Raw genomic sequence first — 8,614 nt, 5'->3', positions numbered from 1 at the left:
TTCAAACTCATAACCAATATCTCTGTCTTTTTCTACTTTGTAACACTTCGTATATTTCTCCTTACAAAACTTCTTGTAGTCCTACTAGCGGAATTTGTTGATTACAGTTGCTCTTCAAATAATTCATATACTTCTTCCAATCTTCTGTAAATCTCTGGTCCCGCAGGTTTCGAATCCTTGCTGTCATTTTGTCCAATTCTGCATAGTCCATTCATTTCGTCTGCCATTCTTCTTTCGTCAGAATTTTTTCTTGTTTCCATTTCTGTGCTAACAATACTCTTGCCGCAATTGTTGCATATAAAAACAATTTAACATCTTGCCTAGTAATGTCGTGACCTATAATACCAAGTAAAAATGCTTCTGTTTTTTAAAAAAATGTATATTTCAACATCTTTTTCATCTCATTATATATCATTTCCCAGAAGTTCTTTACTTTTTTTACATTCCCACCACATATGATAAAATGTTCCTTCTTTTTCTTTACATTTCCAACATTTATTGTCTGTTTTATACATTTTAGCTAATTTCACTGGTGTAATATACCATCTATACATCATTTTCATCATATTCTCTTTCAAAGCATTACAGGCTGTAAATTTTATCCTTTCATTCCACAACCTTCCCTGGTGGGACGTCTTGCAGGTGGGGAAAAGGAATGTAATCAGGTCCTATCATGGGGTCAGGCTAGTCATGCTATGCAGATATCACGTCATGCAGAAAAAGAACCAAGAGTAACCACTACCAAGCGAGCAAAAGCCCGGCCATGGTGTACAGTGGCCTCACGGTGCCCATCAGCGTCATGAGCGTGTTCTGGGCAGTGGTCGGCATCATCGTGCTGTGGTTTGTGCCCAAGCGGCCTAACCGGGGTGTTATTAACACAATGTTGGTGACATGTGCTGTCTGCTGCTACCTCTTCTGACTGATTGCAATCCTGGCTCAGCTGAACCCTCTCTTCGGACCACAGTTAAAAAGTGAAGTAATTACATATCTAAAGTACCACTGGCCTTAACCGATGTGCTTTTCTATTGCAGTTTGTGGACTGGGATATGAAGAGATTTTCTTTATGTAAAGCCCTGTTGATCCAGAAGCCTTCTAGCGTACTTTGAATCCGACCACATCTGCTCAATGCCTTACTGTTTGTTCTATTACAAGAAATGTTTGCCTACTCTTGTTGTTTTTTCACCTTTGAAAGTGCCTAATAGATACTGTCAGAGCTGCCTCTAGGTCCCAGCTCACAGAGGACCAACGCTAGGCTGTAGTAATGTACAAAAGTCTTTATTGAAGTTCAGTTTCCATTTCAAAGCCACAGCGTGCAGCCCTACGTCTTAAACCCTAGATCGGCAAAGTCCCGTCTGAGTCTCCTCCCCTATGACACCAGTTTAAGATCCTAGCCCTGCTCCACCTTTTACGCTGCTCTCTCCTCCTCTGGGTCCTCCTGCCCGCTGGGGCATTGCCCTTTCTGGACTCTTCCGACGCTGAGTCGCTTAGCTCCTCCCCCTGCCTCCTGCGGGCTTTAGGACCAGGTTCCCAATCCTCATTCTCTGCTGTCCCGCGCTCCTGTACATTTGAACTTGCCTCTCGCGCCAGTCCAGTGACCTTTCTCCTAACCGTTACACTACTTCGGTCACTGCTTCCCTCTTCCGGGACACTGGCCGGATCTGACCTCTCCTCCGTTGTCCGACTTTCTGATGGAGGCGTGGTCAGCCCTGCCTTATCTTCTCTCCCTGGTGGGAATGCACTGGCCCCGATCCTTGGGACTCTTCCCCCCCACTCTGCTCTGGTGGGGAAGCTGGTCCTGATTTCCAGCTACTGCTCTGGGAGTCCCTGCTGCCCCCTTGCTCCTGGGGCGTTCCCCTTGGGAACCCCCTACCCCTGGCCACTGGCGCCCCCTTCTGTGAATCTTCCGATTCACTGGAGAGGCTCATGGAATCCCTCGGTCCACTGTCCTCTTCTCCTACGCTCCCCTCGGATTCTTCCCCTTCGCTCTCCATCTCCTCTCTTCCCTGTGCCTCTGCTCCTGAACCCCTGACAGATACCTATATTTCTACTCAGTACAATGTTGTGCTTGAATTTCAAGTACAGTATTATAAATAATATTCCATCCCTCTTCTCTGCACTGACAGTGGCTAGATGGAATTGAGAATTGCCTCTGAGCATTTATTTGCCTTACCAGTTTTTATACTAGACTGTCTACTGATCCAGTTCACAAGCACAGTCTGAATGCTGTGTCTGATAACTTTAAGAAACAACCAAATACATTTCCTGCTTTTTTGCATTCCTACCTTCTTCTGTTCTGAAGCTTACAGACAATGCAAAGAGAGACTATCCACACCAGAATTTGATATCTCTACCTTTGATTCTTTCTGAGATCCCTCATTTGTTTCTGCTCTCTTTCTAGGTGACCATTCTCCCCTTAGCATGCTACCCTCTCAGGTGTTTTCCTTGTGGGCTGTAGATGTTCCCCCAAATCTTGGAAGAGCCAATTTGGAATGACATGTACTGTAAATCTTAAGAGAATTGGAAGGATGTGTTTCCAACCTCTCCCCCACTTCCTTGCCACAAGTTGCCCAGGTTGACAATACCCAGCCTTAGGCACTCAAAGATCAAGGCAAACCTGACAACAAAGATTGACAGGAACTCAGTAGAAAGTCAGCAGGAGGGAATGTGGTGGGTGATCAACCCCTGAGTAACCTGTTTGGTATGAAGGCACAGCAAAATGTGAGCCCAGCTTTGGTTATAACTTGGAGGACTTCCATGCCCCTGGGTACATGATTCAATGCCTGCTCATTGCCAGATCCATTTATAGACCAGAGCCACAGTAAGTAGAAATCTGTGCTGGCAACCACAGGAAATTTTAGAGAAGTTAGTAAAAAGGAGTAATAAGGTGTCAGGAGGTGAGCGTGTCAGAGGTTACGAGGTGCAAGTTTGGGTTCAAAACTGATTGCAAAGGATCGTCAAAAATATCCTCCATAATCTGCCCCATTTCATACCCTGTGGGTTCTAATGCAGGGCAGGGTCATCCATAGACTCTCACTTCCAAAATCCCTGACTGTTGATTACGCTGGCTGGGGTGAAGCTAACCGGGGTCCAACAATACAGTATATACAGATCTAAGAACATCTGTATCCCTACCCTATCTAATATAAAGGGGTTTACTGCTCTACACTGTTGTCTTGGCATGCGGTTGCTTTTTGAAAATGTGGTGGTTTCACTGACACGTCAATTTGAGCAATGAGAGACAAGACAATGGAGCCTTAGGCTGCTGGGGAAAGAACCAGGAGAGGAGCCTTAGAAAGCAGAGAGAAGGCAAGGGACCTTCAGTCCTTGCAACTGCCTCATTGGGGCAAGGCCTACTGGGAAGGGTTGCTGTGACCACAAGGCTGAGCTTTTTTTGTTTCTTTGAATAAAGAGTTAACATCAGATGCTTTATTGTGTTATTGCTGACCTATTGCATGCCTGACTCCATCTCTTGGCAGGGGCCTGTCCCCCAACTCAGGATCTAAGACCAAGACTTTTGAGCTTGCTTCATTCCTTCCTCCCTGCCCCTATGAAATACCTTCCCCCATTCCAAATAAGGCAACTACTACTTTACCACGATGGGGGGGGGGACCCAAATGTTTATGAACCACCTCCCCTCCCTGCAACCAAGTGTTTCCATAGATTCTAATGACACAACCCAATTCCAGCAAAAGTTACTCACGACAAAGCCCTATGGATAACAGTGAAAGAAGGATTAATCATAACTAAGTTGAAGTCTCCTTGAATCTTGTTTGGTTGTACCCAGTCCCTGTCAGCTCTAGATAAAAAATGAGGAGCCTGTGGGTCTGCAGATGTTACCAGACTACAACTTCCACCATCCCTGACCATTGAGCCTGCTTGCTGCGGTGGATGGGTGCTGGAGAATCACAGAATCATAGAGTTGGAAGACACCCAGAGGGTCGTCTTGTCCAGCAATCTGCAATGCAGGAATCAACAGCTAAAGAATCCATGGAGTTTTATCTCTCAAGCAATATAAAGATAACAGCAAACCATTCCCATAGCCAGGCAATTCATAGGGTTCCTTCTATATGGAAGAAAGAAACCACGGCTTGTCAGCATGGCCCCTGGGACTACACAGGCGTGTCAGAACCCATCAGCTCAGCAGTGTCGGGCCTGGGTGGAAGCTGAATAAGATTTCCAAAGCAAATCCACACAGCGCAGGAAGGAGTAAAATTAAGGCAAATCTCCAGAGATCTGTTTTAATGAGGATGAGCAATGTTTGCTGGAAGCCCATTGACTCAGCATAATTAAGGTGAAAGGAAACGTCATTGTCATTCATGTTAAAATACTGTAGTGATATTTGCTCCGACGCTGGTAAAACTCTTCTGCGATTTCAAAATCCTGACTAAAATTTCCTAGAATTTGTAATAACTATCCTGATTGGATGGTTTGGGCTCTTTTCCTTAAACCAACGTCCAAAGGTTTTTTGTTGTTTTTTGCAAAGTGTAGAATAATCTGCAGACCCAACTATTGTGCATGCAAAACTAGAAAAATATTGTTGCATGCCACCCCAATCTCTGAGGGGTGCAAGATTCCTGGGGTTCCAGGCACTTACCCAGGGTTTGTGTTTCCTTTTGGGAAGGAGGCACAGCAGAGACTGTGGTGTCTTTATGATTTATGGTTTATTTACACATATACACAGCCTGAGCCTAAGATGGAGGGGCTCACAGCATTAACACCCGAAAAGGTCTTGCTTCTTGCATAGTCATAGCCTTGGCATCAAGCATGGGCCTGATTCTGCTTCTCTTCTGCTGCCTGCCCCCTGTGCTCAGCCTTACCTCACACTGCCCTGACTTTTGTATTTCTAACCACCAGTCAGGCAATGGTATGCGGTCAGTGAACTAGGGGGACTAGGCTAGTCCCCTAATTGTTCCTGGTAAATTAGAGTATTAAAGTATTAAAACTTGGTGTCTCCTTCCCAAAGCCCAGGATGCTTCTACCCGGCTGAGGGAGAAGGTGCGGTGGCTCCAATGGGTCCAGGAGCCCTTCCGCCACCTTCCCAAAGCCCAGCTGGCTTTGGGAAGGACAAAGGAGGGCTTCAGCATCCTGTCATAGGCCTGGAGCCTCCTTCCGAAAGCCTGGGAAGCATCTGCCCAGCTTAGGGAGGGACATGTGATACACACAAATGTGATGTCAGGACGTTTTGACATCACACACACGTGTCTCCCGCCTGAAAAAAACTATCAGCCTCACAGCTAGTGCTTCTGGTGCTAACTATTCCCCCATGAAAAATTTCACGCTACACCACTGTGGTCAGGTGAGGAGGGGTCAGGAAGGCCCATTCATTTGCCCTCTGGCACAGAGCTTTTGTTGTTGTTGTTGTTATACAAACGTTTGGTGGTCAGGTGGCAACTACAGTCATTCTCTCACAAAGAAACTTGCCCGACTAGTTCGACAATGGAATCCTCCATTCGATTTTAGCCCTTGCTAGGATCCCAGGAATTAGAAGGGACTCAGTGCTCTAATGGTGTTTTCTGCTTGGCAGGGGGTTGGACTCGATGGCCCTTGTGGTCTCTTCCAACTCTATGATTCTATGATTCAGGCATCATACAGACTGACCACCCCCCAAATTCACAGCAATACTTTCGGCTTTTTTTAAAAAAAACCAACTTACCATTTCTGAAATGTCTAGTCAACTAGACAGGGTTTATTGTATATACCCAAGGGCCATTGCATATATTTTATTCCGTAATTTAGACAGTTAGTCCAGGGAAAAGTCAACAATACTGCAAATACTGCCATTTAATTTTGTTTTGATTACCCCAATCAATCAGGGAGCAGGTTGGGTTTTTTTTTTAATAATGCAGCCTCCAAAAAAGGCTTACTGATCCCTCAGACAGAGGCAAATGAAAATGCCAACGTGAATTTGCACTCCTCAAGAAAGAGGGTGCAGGAAAGGGCTTAGAAGAGTATTATTATGTTCCTTTGGGAGGTTCAGTTGCTGAGGTAACCAGGTTAACGCTACCTGTCTTGCTGCCCTGTGCTGTGGCAGTTTCACGCTTGTCCTTGTATCACTGTTACGTTCATGTCTCTGGAATGAATAGGCCAACATACCCTACTTTTTCATGCTGCATAGTTGAGAGTGGACAGTGAAATGACCACAGCATGAGAAGGCAATAGCACTGGCCCTCTTGCCTCGACTCTTGGGATGTATCTCCCCCTTATTCCCGCCAGTTCAGAGGACAAAATACTTCATTTGCCTTTTCTAACATGATCAAGTAATCAAATGTGATTATCCCTGCTGGTCGGTGATAAGAGGAACATCTCTAAATGGCTTTACTACACTTACAGGGAAACAAGAGTTGGAGTTGTCACCCGTCCCTATAAAAACGGGGTCACCCCTGTTTTGGGTCAAAAACAGGATCAAGATTCTGGAGTGCTAAGCACCACCAGATATCAGAATTATAGTCTATCTGTGTCAAAATTCTGCATTCCTTATGCATCCGTTTAAATAAATATCAGTAGCTAATTCGATGACTCGCCTGTGCGTGGTTGAGACATTATGTCTTTAGATATGGTCCTGTGAGTACCATTAGCCGTTCCTATTGCTTGCTGGGTAATTAATATAGCTAAATGAATTGTTCTGAAAGCTCAATTAGCCATTCTTCACTGAGAGATGATAATAAATGGTTCTCTGGGACTCCACAGGGAATCCAGTTGTTACATATACACACCTAACAAGGCTGATTTCAGAACTACAAGTAGAAATTGTCTTATTTTACAAGGAGAAGATAGCAACAGAGGATGCTTCCTTATGAGGGTGATACCCTCCAACATTCCTCAGGTGCAAATAGGGACATTTATCACTCCTCCCCCACAACTGACCCTGGGAGCACTCAGACATGGAGAAGGAGGAGGAGGAGGAGGAGATGATGATGAAGAAGAAGAAGAAGAAGAAGAAGAAGAAGAAGAAGAAGGGCCCGTCCATCTAACTGGGTTTCCCCAGCCACTCTGGGAGACTTTCAACAAATCGAAAAGCATAATAAAACATCAAACTTTAATAACTTCCCTCTACAGGGCTGCCTTCTGCTGTCATCTAAAAGTCATATAGTTGTTTATTTCCTTCACATCTGACGGGAGGACGTTCCACGGGGTGGGCACCACTACCAAGAAGGCCCTCTGCCTGGTTCCCTGTAGCTTTACTTCTCTCAGTGAGGGAACCACCAGAAGGCCCTCGAAGCTGGACCTCAGTGTCCAGGATGGACAATAGGGGTGGGGACGTTCTTTCAGGTATCCAGGGCTGAGGCCATTTAGGGCTTTAAAGGTCAGCACCAACACTTTGAATTGTGCTCAGAAACGTACTAGGAGCCAATGTAGGCCTTTCAGAACCACTGTTATATGGTCCCAGTGGCTGCTCCCAGTCACCAGTCTGGCAGCCACATTCTGGATTAGTTGTAGTTTCTGAGTCACCTTCAAAGGTAGCTGTAATGGTTATAAGGGGTTACTTGTGCGTACGTTGCCGTTACTTTCGGCTAGATTGCCTGGCTAACCATGCCGTGGCCGTTCAGTCGCTTGCAGAATCTGTCAGTGGGCGTTTCTTGAACCTCTTCCAGCATAGAAGTTGTTTGACGCCAAATCTCCGCCTACTCTCCCTGCGCGGAACTCTTCTGCGCAAGGAAGGACTGGGCAGAGGTGTGCCTGCGCTCTCTCCACTAGTTTCGGGCGAAGAGTCTTGGAGACCCCTCTCCGAATCCTCCATCTCCCTCCCTTCTCTGCTGGTGTTGCGCTGAATTCCTTCCCCTCTGCTGGTCCCCTCTCCTGCATCGCTCGGGAGCCTTGCCTCCACCTCTCGCTCCGATGTCAGTTCCCTGACAGTAGCCTCACATAGAGTGCATTGCCGTAGTCCAAGTGGGAGATAACCAGAGCATGTACCACTCTAGTGAGAAAGTTAAAGCACGGAACATACCTGGAAAGCACAGGGAGAAAGTAAGTGTGAATAATCCCTGACAGAGAGTTTTGGTTTTCCCCCCTCCTCCCCCACTACCACCAAATCCCTTATTTTGCAGGTTTTTCTGTATTGGGCCTTGCAAAAGAAAACAGCCCTGGAGTGAAAAGGGACAATGAGGGGAGTTCTTTCTCTTCTAGTTCACTGTCTCACTGGCTATTCATGAAAGTAGGTTTCCCAATATAAGGATGAACAATTCCGTCAGCAGTTGGAAGTTTGCAATGTCTCAGTCTGAACAGGGAGCTGGCCTGGAGCTTGGAAGATCACAGTCTACTGTTGCCAGGATGCGCCCTAGCCCTCTTGTGATGTCTAAACAGTCCTGAAACCTAATGGTTTCTTTGTTTTGCTGTTCTTAGAGGCCAAGACGTTGCCTGACATTTCTTTATTTTCTTTCAAAGCATGCTGTTGGGGCAAGTCCAACATAAGCCAGAGGAGCTTACAGAAGCAGATCAATTCGAGGATTATAGTTTCAGTGTTAAGCAAGGTGACTGTATGAAAACTGTGCCCTAGTTAAGAAGACTCCAGGCATTACCTAATCACTTGCATTGGCAAAGATTATGGACGGAAGCAGACACTGCTACCAGAGCAAAAGTCATGCTCAAATGATAGAGTTATGGGGGTTGTTTTGTT

The 8,614-nt window shown here is 45.9% G+C and overlaps 1 pseudogene across 1 annotated transcript; it reads left to right on the top strand.

Annotated features, from left to right (window-relative positions):
- The first annotated feature begins 750 nt into the window (after positions 1-750).
- Positions 751-1,157, top strand: LOC307206813 (V-type proton ATPase subunit e 1 pseudogene; annotated as a pseudogene). The gene has a single exon. The product of its transcript is annotated as a V-type proton ATPase subunit e 1 pseudogene (transcript).
- The last annotated feature ends 7,457 nt before the right edge of the window (positions 1,158-8,614 follow it).

Source organism: Podarcis cretensis (assembly GCF_951804945.1).
Source record: "Podarcis cretensis genome assembly, chromosome: 17".
Lineage (NCBI taxonomy): Eukaryota > Metazoa > Chordata > Lepidosauria > Squamata > Lacertidae > Podarcis > Podarcis cretensis.
The sequence above is the reverse complement of the archived record's forward strand: the minus strand, read 5'-3'. Positions and strand labels throughout refer to the sequence as shown.